General features: G+C 43.3%; 1 protein-coding gene across 1 annotated transcript in view; it reads right to left on the reverse strand.

The window, feature by feature from the left end:
- LOC138945905 (receptor for retinol uptake stra6-like) overlaps positions 1 to 8,455 on the reverse strand; it is a 68,190-nt gene extending 59,735 nt beyond the window's left edge. Inside the window, exon 1 of the mRNA XM_070317425.1 lies at positions 8,054 to 8,455. The gene's annotated coding sequence lies outside the window, so the exon portion shown is untranslated. The remainder of the gene's footprint in view (positions 1 to 8,053) is intronic.
- Positions 8,456 to 12,500: the final 4,045 nt, after the last annotated feature.

Genomic DNA, 12,500 nt, shown 5'->3' on the forward strand with positions numbered 1-12,500 from the left:
CATCGAACGCAGAAGAAGAAGAAGAATCCCCTAGATCATTGGTGACCCGAAGAAAGCAGTTAGAGCTGGGTTCAAGGCCATGCCTATTCAGGAAAGCTTCCGCGCCATTGACAATTTCGGAGGTGTAATTTGATAACACCTCAGTTTTGGAGAAAAGGTAAATGTCCGACCATTTTACCTATAGACTCGAAACTTTGTAGAATGGTCGTGGATGAACAAAAGTTCATGCACAACAACTATCAAAATATTTGTTAAATTCAAATGACTGAAAAAAATAACCCCTTCGTTGTAAAGTTTCACTTGCGCAATATGCGCAAATTTAATCAATGATATGAACGCATTCATCCATGGGAAATGTCCTAATCCTGCCTGCAATTGCTGTATTGAAGGCATTGATTGTCTAATGTTGATTAATGTATACTATGTCATTTGAATGACCCCAATCCATTCATATACAGAAACATGAACGACTGAAACGGGAATCAAAGGTGGGAGCAGCAATGCAACTTCAATCACGGTATCATCAGTGGAAGAAAAGTGACTAAAAAGGAGGCCCACCAATCCACACATAATCACAGTAACATGTAACACAACGTGACTCGGATGAAGCAGCCACCCAACTAATGTATTATGACAATGAGCAATCTGCACATAACATAAAACCATCAAAGTGATGTTCCTTAAAATAAAATGGTATCCAGGTCACTTGGGTTCAGTTATGTCATAGCATAAAACAGCTCGGCACTGCTCCCATGAATTGTTCTGAGCCTTGCAATGATAAGTAAAGCAATGAGAGCAGATCTGATGCAGTGCACTGTCAATCATTGGCCGGCTGAAATATACTGCAATCTTGATGCAAATTACCATGTAATTTTCTTGGTGATATGGTCATCACTGCAGGCAGTAAAAGATCACCCAACGAAGAACAATGAAGTTATTAGTCGAACAAAAAATAAACAGACGAATAAAGATTGAAAATTGTCAAATGCAATGGGGCTGGATCTCCCTGTTGAAGAACTTTGAGCAAAAGACCACAAATGAGCTAACAAAGAATACTGTACGAAAGTACGAAATGTCACATGCACTGCAAGATCTCGCTGTTGAGAAACTGTGAGTAAAAGATACCCATTTTATTGCAAAGAAGACATACAGAGTAACATGTATATGAACAGAGTGCGAAGAATTCAAACAAAGAAGACCCGACATTTTTAAAAGTATGTCAAATGCAGAGTGGCAGAAAATGTGTTTCGTGAGGAACTTACTACAGCACACACAAACACAACTATTTGCAAAGTGTAAAAACAACACGGAGAGAGTGAGAAGAACGAGTAACAATTAAAAACATTGCAAGAAATAACAAAATGTCATATGCAGTGACGATTCTGCTGCGGAACTTTTAGTTTTAGTAACAAGTTACGAAGTTCCTGTAAATAGTTAACACGGTGTTCAAACAACATGAACAAAATGAGAAAAAGAGCAAAATAAATGCAATGGTGACAGTTCTTCGCGTACAGAAATGTTCAGTGTGTCGGTGACCAAAACAAGGAATTCTTGTGAAACCTAGACATATTGCATAACACCAGCGGCGGAGCACGCAAGAATAATGGTTCGATATGAAGATTCGACAGAGTAAACCCTATCATTATCTCCAGAGCGCTTCAATCCAGTAGAGAGGGCCCCAAAGGGGGGGTATCATCACGATCACGGGAAGGGAAATTTTAGCTTTCACGATCACAGTTACCTTGATTTTTGTTTTCACGATCACGAACACCAGTGGCAAATCACGGTCACGGTAAAAGTTGCATGTACAGAAAGCACGTGTCGAAGTAAACACAACCACACAGTAATTCGCTCCTCTGGATCTATTGTTTATTCAACACAAAGTGAGAACTGTTGCACTTTTTTATTATTATTTTTTGAATTCTCTTTCATACACACATAGAAATACATATCATGATTTGTAATCAGTAACAAGAATGTTGTTTTCATTGTTTTCTTTCTCTCTCTCTCTCTCTCTCTCTCTCTCTCTCTCTCTCTCTCTCTCTCTCTCTCTCTCTCTCTCTCTCTCAGTCTCTCTCTCTCTCTCCACTCATACACATTCAACTCCCACACCCTCACTCACACACATGAATATATACTTTCACAATTTCAGATATCCAGAGCTAAATCTTGTAAACCCATTTTCTCAAAAACTATTGGGTAGATTGAAATTAAAATACATGTATGTGTGATGGGTTCTTTATTTTCAACTTTGCCATACAATTTGAGGTACACCATCGCCTGGTTTCATGGCCTTAAAAAAACGGCAAACAGGAATGCTACGGGCCAAAAATGGTTTTACCTGAAAGAAGCGCGCAGTGCCAGTGGCGAAGCCAGAAGCCTGAGCCTGCGAAGCAGGCGAGCCAACTAGGGGGGTCCGGGGGCATGCCCCCCCGGAAAGTTTTTGAAAAAACGGTTAAAATCTGTGCAATCTGGTGCATTCTGGGCATCATTTTCAGGGCTGTAATAGTGTTGTGATCTTGTTAAAAATCCCATCCTGAACAATATTTTTCCCCAGGAAGCGACTCCAAGAACACAGAAGACTCGAAGGTGAGTGACATACCTTGTAGTCTTCCTGTGATAGTAGTAGTCCAGTGGACGATACCTTCCGCCTGTGCTCAAACTCAAAGATCTTGAACAAATTTCAAGATCTTTGCCTACATTCAGAACAGTCATAGAGCAACATACCTTGATAGTTCGTCTTCGGAAAGACCGACCCGTAGCCTGACCTTTCCACCAAGGAAGGCATTCTCGCCGCCTGCTTTGGTCTGGCTTGAATCCACAAAATATAACAGAAGTTCGATGACAGTGCCGCTGCACGCCATTTTTGATCTTCGAATTCGAATTTGACTGAATGCACTCAAAACTTTTGCACGAAGCCCTTCCATTGGATGAAGTTTGGCAGACTTTTGCAATTTGCCTTCTGATTGGATCTCTTTTTTTGTGTGATTGGTTCTCTTAAAGGAAAGCAATCGCTGTCAAAATCATATTTCTGAATGTGTTGTTGCTTCCCTTCAATCGGGATTGGCTCCTTGGCGAATAGAGGATCATAGAGTGATACAGCTGTGAAAAATGTACGTTGAAAATAAAATGCTTTGCAATAATGCCCATCACGATCACGAAAACAAATGACGATCACGATCACGAGACTTGATTTTTTTGTCATCACGGATCACGGGCAAAGTCCCATCACGATCACAGAAATAGAAATTTCGGCAATCACGGTCACAGAAAGGTCAAAAAACGCCAATCACGATCACGATTTTAAACCCTTTGGGGCCCTCAGTAGAGGCTGCCCGCGCTCGTTCACTGATACAAAAAGGTACCAAGTGTCGGTGTCTAACTATCCCTCTCAGCGGGAGAGTTGTTGTTTCAATGCCGGGGTGAGGTCAACGGTCAATCACAGCCCACCCCAGTCGCGAGACACTCAGCTTGGTCGTGGGCTTTGCTTTGCTTAATCCGAATGTTGTACTCCGATGTAAGTAGACATAGAGTGGCACAGTGGTGCGTAATCCCAACGGGCCCTTTGACGCACATAATGGAATTGTAATGGGATATTTTCATATCTACGCCGATGGTGCAAGGCGCACTAGTAAAACAAATCATGAACTTGATGTCTGTCCCTATTCTCCTGTTGACTGTTTTTGGAAAGAAAAACAAGTACACTAAGACGTGATTAGCCATTCAGCTGATCGAGTGCACTGAATAATGTCCGGTTCTCACTATCATTACATATAAATAAGAGAGAGAGAGAGAGAGAGAGAGACAGACAAACAGACAGACAGAGACAGACAGAGAGAAAGAGAGAGAGAGGAACAGACAGACAGACAGACACAGAAAGAGAGAGAGAGATAGACTGAGACAGAGACAGAGAGAGAGAGAGAAAGAGAGAGACAGACAGACAGACAGACAGAAGGAGAGAGAGAGAGAGAGAGAGAGAGAGAGAGAGACAGAGACAGAGACAGAGAGAAAGAGAGAGAAAGAGAGAGAGAGACAGAGAGAGAGACAGAGAGAGAAAGAGAGAGAGAAAGAGACAGACAGACAAACAGAAGGAGAGAGAGGCAGAAAAAAAGAGAGATAGAGAGAGAGACACTGAGATAGACAGACAGACAAGTAGACCGACAGATAGACAGGAGGAGAGACAGACAGAGAAAAAAAATAGAATAGAACAGTTTCGGTACAATGGCGCGCTATGTTATGCATATTGTGTAAAAACAAATTTTAAAAATTTAAAAAAACTTCAAAAGACAACTGGTTGCAAACGCTATTCAAAAACTCGGCAAAACTAGGCGATAGAAAAACATTGTATGTACTTTTTGGACTGTGCATGCCCAGCTGGGGATGAGGGGAAACTGACCGTACAATCTGATGGCAATGACGCCGAATGGTGTGCATAGTATGTAAAGGGAGGCGACTGGATGCAGACAGAAATCAAAAACTTGGCAAAACTGGAAAAAAAATAGTATAGAACAGTTTCTTTGGTACAGGTAGTTTGTAAGACTTGTGACGCATATCGATTACGACTTGTAAGATGATACACTTGTGACGCGTGCCGGCGTGCAGATTACAACTTGTGAAATCATGGGCTTGCCCTAGAAAAAAAGAGGGGAGGCAACTCGGTCGTGTAAGTCAGTGATGTCGCTCAGTTGCCCAGTATCATGATTATGCATTTTGAACAAGTGTGAACAAGCGCAGAACACACGCTCTAAACATTATTATTAAAAACTAATTCGACCTTAAAAAATGTGTCAACTGACACTTGCACTCCAGAAGGATTTTACAAAAATAGGAGACCAAGAAAAATGTAATCTAATATACTCGCCGCAAGCGGAGCCTGAACCCCGGACTACATTGTTCGCAGCGCATCGCCTAAACCGTTAGGCCACCAAACCTTCGCTCATGACAGGCAATAAATTATAAAAATATAAAAACTGGTTGAATTTTATTTACATGGACATTTGTCGTTTGTCACCCATCGCATTTTATAAAGCGCCCTTGAATAGCACAAATACACGATCATAAAGCATTATCATGTCCGGGGATCCAAAAAAAAAGAAGGCCGACATAAGCGCATGCGCAAACGCCTGCCGACACCCATAAGCTTTCAGCTATACATACATGTGAGCCAACGCCAGCGTAGTACTAGGGCTCATGGCCCTAGAATAAGGCTACCTAACACGTGTTAGAGAGTACATCGCAAACCATTGCAACAGTTTCGTTTCGAAAGCAGAACTGCAGTTATCGTTTCTGCAGGAGTAAGGCTAGGTTTTTTTCATTGTTGGCTGTGTCTGCGTGCAATTTTATTTTATTGGTTTGGGTTAGTTGTTTATTGTGTTAGCTATATATCAACCTTAAGGATCTAATCACGACTATAAAACTTTGAAACACTGAAACCTTGATTATGTGCGGTCGTATGTATTCAACAGGATAGAAAAGAGAGTGTTTGTGTGCCGTGATTGTTGCCCACTCCTTTGATTCCCCTCCTGCCAAGTTTACATGTGATCTCGTGCACAAACTATGCACTCATACATACCCATCCTTATTATTTACTTTCCATGTATATTTATATATATATATATATAGTCCTCAGGACTAGATTACCTTGTGATACGTCCCCCACAAAGTGACTTTGCTCTGTAAATCTCGGTCCCCCTTGAGGAGGGTCTGATGCTCCCAATAGGCTGTCTGTGAAGGGATACTTATTTCTCTCTCTCTCTGCTAAGAGATTTTAACAAATCTCGGAAGAAAGTCTCTGCTGACTTTCAATTGTTTCTTTCACAATTTCTGATGTTATATATATATAATAACCCCAATGTTCACCAACATGATTGCGCCCTGTTGATCTCTGATCAACTTCTTTTCTTGTATCATCGTGCGCACAGACTACAGATCCCCAGAAACTGACTAAAAACTCCCAGGGCCGAATATATAATTATTCGGCCGGGTGAAATGAAACCAGGTTTCGCCTGAAACCAGCGGCTTTCCCAATCATCATAGTTCGCGTAGTTCGGCCTGGACTGACTGACTAGTCTCATATAAACTCCATACTGACCCCCCCCCCCCCCCTCCACCACCACCACCACCACCGCCCCCATTCACACACCCCCCTTTTCATTCAAGGAACGTAACCCATCGGTGCACGTTTTCGAAGCCGGGAATTGAATTTCGGGATTTCACCAGCACTGAATTTCATTCACTTGCAAGACTTGAAACTGAAAGTGCACCTCTTTAATGTGACCATGGAACATCATTTCAGTTTCGGGTAAATATCGAATGGGAAAGCAGGTTTCAGGAGAAACCTGATCATGATCGTTACTCCGGCGCTCGCTACAGAATACTGATCGACTGTCGCGGATGCTACTCAGGTAACCTCATAAGTTACAGCTCCGTCCATCCATTGTATCGCGTGGTAGGCCTATTTTGTCGAGACTGGGTCAATGAATATGATGACGTCACTCGAGGCTCTGCCGAGAGTGACTTCATAATATGCATTCACCCCGTCGAGACAAAATACCACGCGTGACCATAGATGATTCGGAGGTGCAACGTATAGCCTATAATGGCATGACCAAAGTAAGGAGAATTTGTCATGAACTATATTTTGTGTCAGTCTTGGCAAGGCGCAATTGTAACACCACGCCGGCTGGAACGCTGAAGAAGACGAAGAACACTACGCACGAAAAATACAAGTAAAACATGTTTTTAACATTATGACCGTGTTTTTTTCGAACTTTAGGCCTACGGAGAAATATCGCTGGATATTTTCTCACTAGAATAACAGAGACAAAGAAGGGCCAGGGAAGTCATGCTATATACATCATATGACACCGTTGCATAATACTCGTTTTCGGATGTTACTGACTTTGATTTGATCAATAAATACTTGTTTCAATACAAACACCGGGATTGTTTAATACTTATTGACCCGGGATTAGTATTATCTGTTCTTCAGTGATTACTTTGACTGGTCGTTGTTGTTGTTGTTAGTGCCAGTTGTCACACCTTTTCTATTACATGATTGTATCGGAACTGCAAGGAGTGTATGATTGTTTCCACACCAGGACAAATACCAATGGCTTTGATGCTGTATGGCGGATTCAATTATTGTTCTTGTTCTTGTTCTTCTATTTCTGACATTTCTAGAAACTCTCAGTCGTGGTGAATCAATCGGAACTGACTAGCCTCTTACTTGCAGCTGTCGCACAAAAGAAAATTCAAAATCATAATCTTTCTGGTAATTTCTTGGTTGTAGTGAATCAGAGTATTTATATATATATGTCTGTTGTTGTTGAGAACTCCGTGCATTAGATCTTGTGAGGTCGTTGTGTAGTACGTTTACGTTGTCAGAACTACGTGTAACTCATAGCTTCCCTGTCCGTATGTACACTTTGACAGCAGTCTCAACTGGTTTCAAGTTACGACTGGTTGAGACTGTGTTAACTGTGGCACAAAAAAGTTGAAACATCTTTTTCTTTTAAATTCAAAATTATTCTTGCCAAGTGACATTGAGCCTTGACAAAATAAACATAGCTAGCCGTACAGTACACAGGCTGTTTGCACTCACCGTTGATAAATTAATTGACAAACTTGAAAAGTCAGAAGGGAATTAAACATTCGCTTGTGAACTGAAAGTGCAAACAATGCCCATATGCCACGGTCGCTCGACAGCCAAGTGACGGAATTCCCCCCGGCGAAGAAAAATGTCACCATGCACCTCCTTCTACCCCCCCCCCCCCCATTCAGATAAATATCATGAACACACACACACACACGCATGCCACGCACGCACACTCACACACACACGCACGCACGCACGCACGCACGCACACACACACACACACACGCACGCACTCACGCACGCACGCACACTCACAAACACACTCAGTCACTCACACACACACACACACACACACACACGTACACACACACACAAACTGACACACACACACACACACCTGCAATACACAACCTCAATGACGACAATAACTAAACATGAAACCATTCCTGTACATACCTCACAGCTGTGTGTATTCAAGTCATTCACAGCCACAGCTACAGACGTCGAAAGGTGCGCCCTGCCACAAACTGAACTGGTGCAAGAACACACACACTGTCACTGAAGCCGAACCGGGTAGCTGCCAGTGTGCTCGGAATCAAATGAATGCGGAAGCCTTATACATTGTTAGGCATTCAGACCATATTAACATAGCGACCTGTTCTTGTGAACAACTGCACTGTTCTGCGCGCACTCTTATCACTGCACAAAGAATAACACATCGGCTGCAGGGCGTCACCACGTATGAGTGACGTCGAAAGTACACGCCGACTTCAGCGAAGTCATGACTTGAAAGTCGCCGCCTGCCGCAGGCGCTCAGTCGGTATGCACGGGTGACGACCAGACTGCCGACTTTCAAGTTGCCGCGTGTAAAGCAAGGTCACCAGTCAATCTATTTTTATAACGAGGAATTCCTTCCTTTGCGCATGCGCTAGGGTCATTCGATAACATCCTCCCGCTTCCTCGCACCACGGACCTAATATTAGGTCCGTGCTCGCACGGGGAGTTCGACTATTCAGAGACGGAGAGCAGTGAAATATGGGTCAGTGGGACGGAGAGCGTGGAGAAATGGAGGCGCAAAACTTGAAAGATGAAACGAGCAAGAGGGTGCCTGTCGCGTAAAAGCTGAGAGTCAAAAACGGCACCAGTGAAATATGGGTCAGTGCTACTTTGCTCTGAAACGAATCAAAGATGTCTTCGCTAAAATAATATGACAAGGGAAGTGAATCTCGCAAACAAAAAAAATATTTTTAGTCAGTCCAGCACTTCCAACTATTGGGTTCTGTCTAAAAACGATTACGGCGAAAAAATTCGTCGACTTTGATGGCGGAAAACGGCCATGAAAATGGCCATTCTGTTCACTGAAGTCGGCGTGTAAACCGTTTAGACGACCTCCGGAGCACGTCTAAATTTAGTCGCCAGTTTCGGTGGTACAAGCGTGTAGTCGCCACCCGTGCATACCGTGTATCTCGCGGTTGGCGGCACTCGCTGTTTGCACGCCGCCTAAACGTTTAGACGTCACTCATGCATAACTCTGAAGGGAGTTATGCATGAGTGACGTCTAAACGTTTAGGCGGCGTACGTGCAAACAGCGAGTGCCGCCAACCGCGAGATACACGGTATGCACGGGTGGCGACTACACGCTTGTACCACCGAAACTGGCGACTAAATTTAGACGTGCTCCGGAGGTCGTCTAAATGGTTTACACGCCGACTTCAGTGAACAGAATGGCCATTTTCATGGTTTTCCGCCATCAAAGTCGACGAATTTTTTTTCACCGTAATCGTTTTTAGACAGAACCCAATAGTTGGAAGTGCTGGACTAAAAATTTTTTTTTTTTTTTTGCGAGATTCACTTCCCTTGTCATATTATTTTAGAACCAACACCGATAAGATTAGCGAAGACATCTTTGATTCGTTTCAGAGCAAAGTAGCACTGACCCATATTTCACTGGTGCCGGTTTTGACTCTCAGCTTTTACGCAACAGGCACCCTCTTGCTCGTTTCATCTTTTGTGCCTCCATTTCTCCACGCTCTCCGTCCCACTGACCCATATTTCACTGCTCTCCGTCTCTGAATAGTCGAACTCCCCGTGCGAGAAAGCGGGAGGATGTTATCGAATGACCCTAGCGCATGCGCAAAGGAAGGAATTCCTCGTTATAAAAATAGATTGACTGGTGACCTTGCATTACACTGAGCGCCTGCGGTAGGCGGCGACTTTCAAGTCATGACTTCGCTGAAGTCGGCGTGTACTTTCGACGTCACTCATACATGGGCCGGACTAGGCTAAGAGGAGGGGGGGGGGGGGGGGGGGGTTGCCAGTGGTGGTCCAGGGGGACTCGATGTTCCCCCTGGCGGGGTCAAGGGGCAGAGCCGCTTGTGGGGGTCAGGGGGCGAAGCTGATGGGTAAGTCATATTCTGAGATAGGAAAATGGTCGTTCCTTGCATGAAACGGCATAAAATAAACAACAATAAAAAATGTTTTTAATAAGTGAGGTACATGTTTAGGCTAGGGGGGGGGGGGGTGTTGCGCAACCCCCATACCCCCCCCCCCCCCCGGTAGTCCGGCCCTGCAGTTCTAAGAAGCGTAATATATAAGTCTACCTTTGACGTAACTTGCAGGGCCGGACTAGGTAAGTACTAGGGAGGGGGGGGGGGGGGTTACAGGTGGGGGTCCAGGGGGCGAAGCCCCCTTGGTGGGGGTTGCAAGGGGGCGAAGCTGAACGTTTTTTGATGTTTCTGGAGGGAAAGGAAGCCTCTCCTTGAACGAAAAAGGTAAATTCGACAGCAAGCTGGACCGGTGTAACGATGTCAGTTTTCTGCCTCTGTCACATTTCTGACTCGATATATACTCGAGACTGAATTAAATGTTGCTGGTCAAATTAAAAAGGTGAACTTATTTAAGGAAGAAAAGCATGTCAGTTTCTTGCATTGAATGAAACTGGAGGTGAAATTTAATAGATTTCACCCCCCAAATTCGATTTCTTCGAAAACGTGTACCGAGTGGAATTACGTCCCTTGAATGAGAAGGGAAACACTTTAGGATTAATCAAATGTCTAAGTTTAAATAAAGAAATTGGTTGGACAAATTAGACCCTATGAATGTAAAGTACCCAAGGCCGATCGTCAGTACTATCGAAGGGTGTTTTTGGTTCAGTGTGGAGTTTATACAAGATCAACGAGGCCGAATCAGAAAGGTGACAGAAGAAGACATCTGACATCGCTACACCGGCAGTTGCAGGTAAAGAAGGGTAGTTTAGGCAGCAAACAGATATTAGCGGTGTAGGCACTAGGAAGCAAACACAACACACGGGAGACTAGACACTAGATTGACATTAAGCAGAAAGTGCGAACACAAATAATCATATTTGCAATGCCGAACACAAATATACGTTAGTTTTCGGACTTTAAAAGAATACGTTTTGTTCCTACATATAATCGTTGCAGTTTTCCGCCGGGGTATCATGCATAAGATACAAAATCCGCATATAGACAAGTCGCGTAAGGCGAAAATACAACATTTAGTCAATCTCAGTCAAACTAACAGAATAAAACTGAACGCATTGCATTATTTCCGCAAGACCGTACACTCGTAGCATCGTCTGTCCACCGCTCGTGGCAAAGGCAGTGAAATTAACAATCCAGAAAAGCGCGGTCATTACAAATCTGAAAATTGTAATTAAAATTATTTTTTTTATAAAACGATCCAAAATTACGTTTATCTTATTCTTCATCATTTTCTGATTCCAAAAACATGTAAATAATTTTATGTTATATTCGGATTAAAAACAAGCTCTGAAAATTAAAAATATAAAAATTATGATCAAAATTAAATTTCCGAAATTGATTTAAAAACAATTTCATCTTATTCCTTGTCCGTTCCAGATTCCAAAAACATATAGATATGATATGTTTGGATTAAAAACACGCTCAGAAAGTTAAAAAGAATAGAGATATAGAAAAGCGTGCTATCCTCCTCAGCGCAACCGCTACCGCGCTTTCAGTCTGGATTATTAATTTCACTGCCTTTGCCACGAGCGGTGGACAGACGATGCTACGAGTGTACGGTCTTGCGGAAAAAATGCAATGCGTTCAGTTTCATTCTGTGAGTTCGACTGAGCTTGACTAAATGTTGTATTTTCGCCTTACGCGACTTGTTTGATTTTGAATTAAACTGAAAAAAAGATGAAACAAGAATTCTGTCATGAATTAGGAATGTTTGTCTCACATGCTGTCAATTTATTATTTAGATTTTAAAAGTGAGGTCTAGCGCGAAAACGAGACTCCCGAGCACCTCCATTGTATATCCTTTTCTAACTGCACGAAATAAATCCTTTGACAAATCTGTGTTTGTGTGTGTGTGTGTGTGTGTGTGTGTGTGTGTGGACAATCGATAAACTCTCTCTCTCTCTCACCCTCACATACTCACACACACACACGCATACACACCCACACACGCACCCCTCCCCCCCCCCCCACACACACACAGGGAAGGCCAAATCTCACATTTTTAACTCGCCAGCCGGGCGAGTAACTTCAAGAAAGTTACTAGCCCGCCAGAAATGTCGCTGGCCCGGTACATACCACAGTTCATACTGTGTTTATATGCCTATGAAACTCGATAGTAAAACAAAGTGTTGCATTTGATCAGAATGTTCACTGGCCAGCCGGGAGAGTTCCCATGCGGTATTTACTAGCCCGGAGGATTTTTTACTCGCCCCTGGCGATCGAGCGGACGATTTGGCCATCCACACACACACACACACACACACACACACACACACACACACACACACACACACACATACCATGCACACACACACACATACACACACACACACACACACATACCATGCACACACACACACATACACACACACACACACACACACACACCATGCACACAC

Source organism: Littorina saxatilis, linkage group LG13 (assembly GCF_037325665.1).
Source record: "Littorina saxatilis isolate snail1 linkage group LG13, US_GU_Lsax_2.0, whole genome shotgun sequence".
Classification (NCBI taxonomy): Eukaryota; Metazoa; Mollusca; class Gastropoda; order Littorinimorpha; family Littorinidae; genus Littorina; species Littorina saxatilis.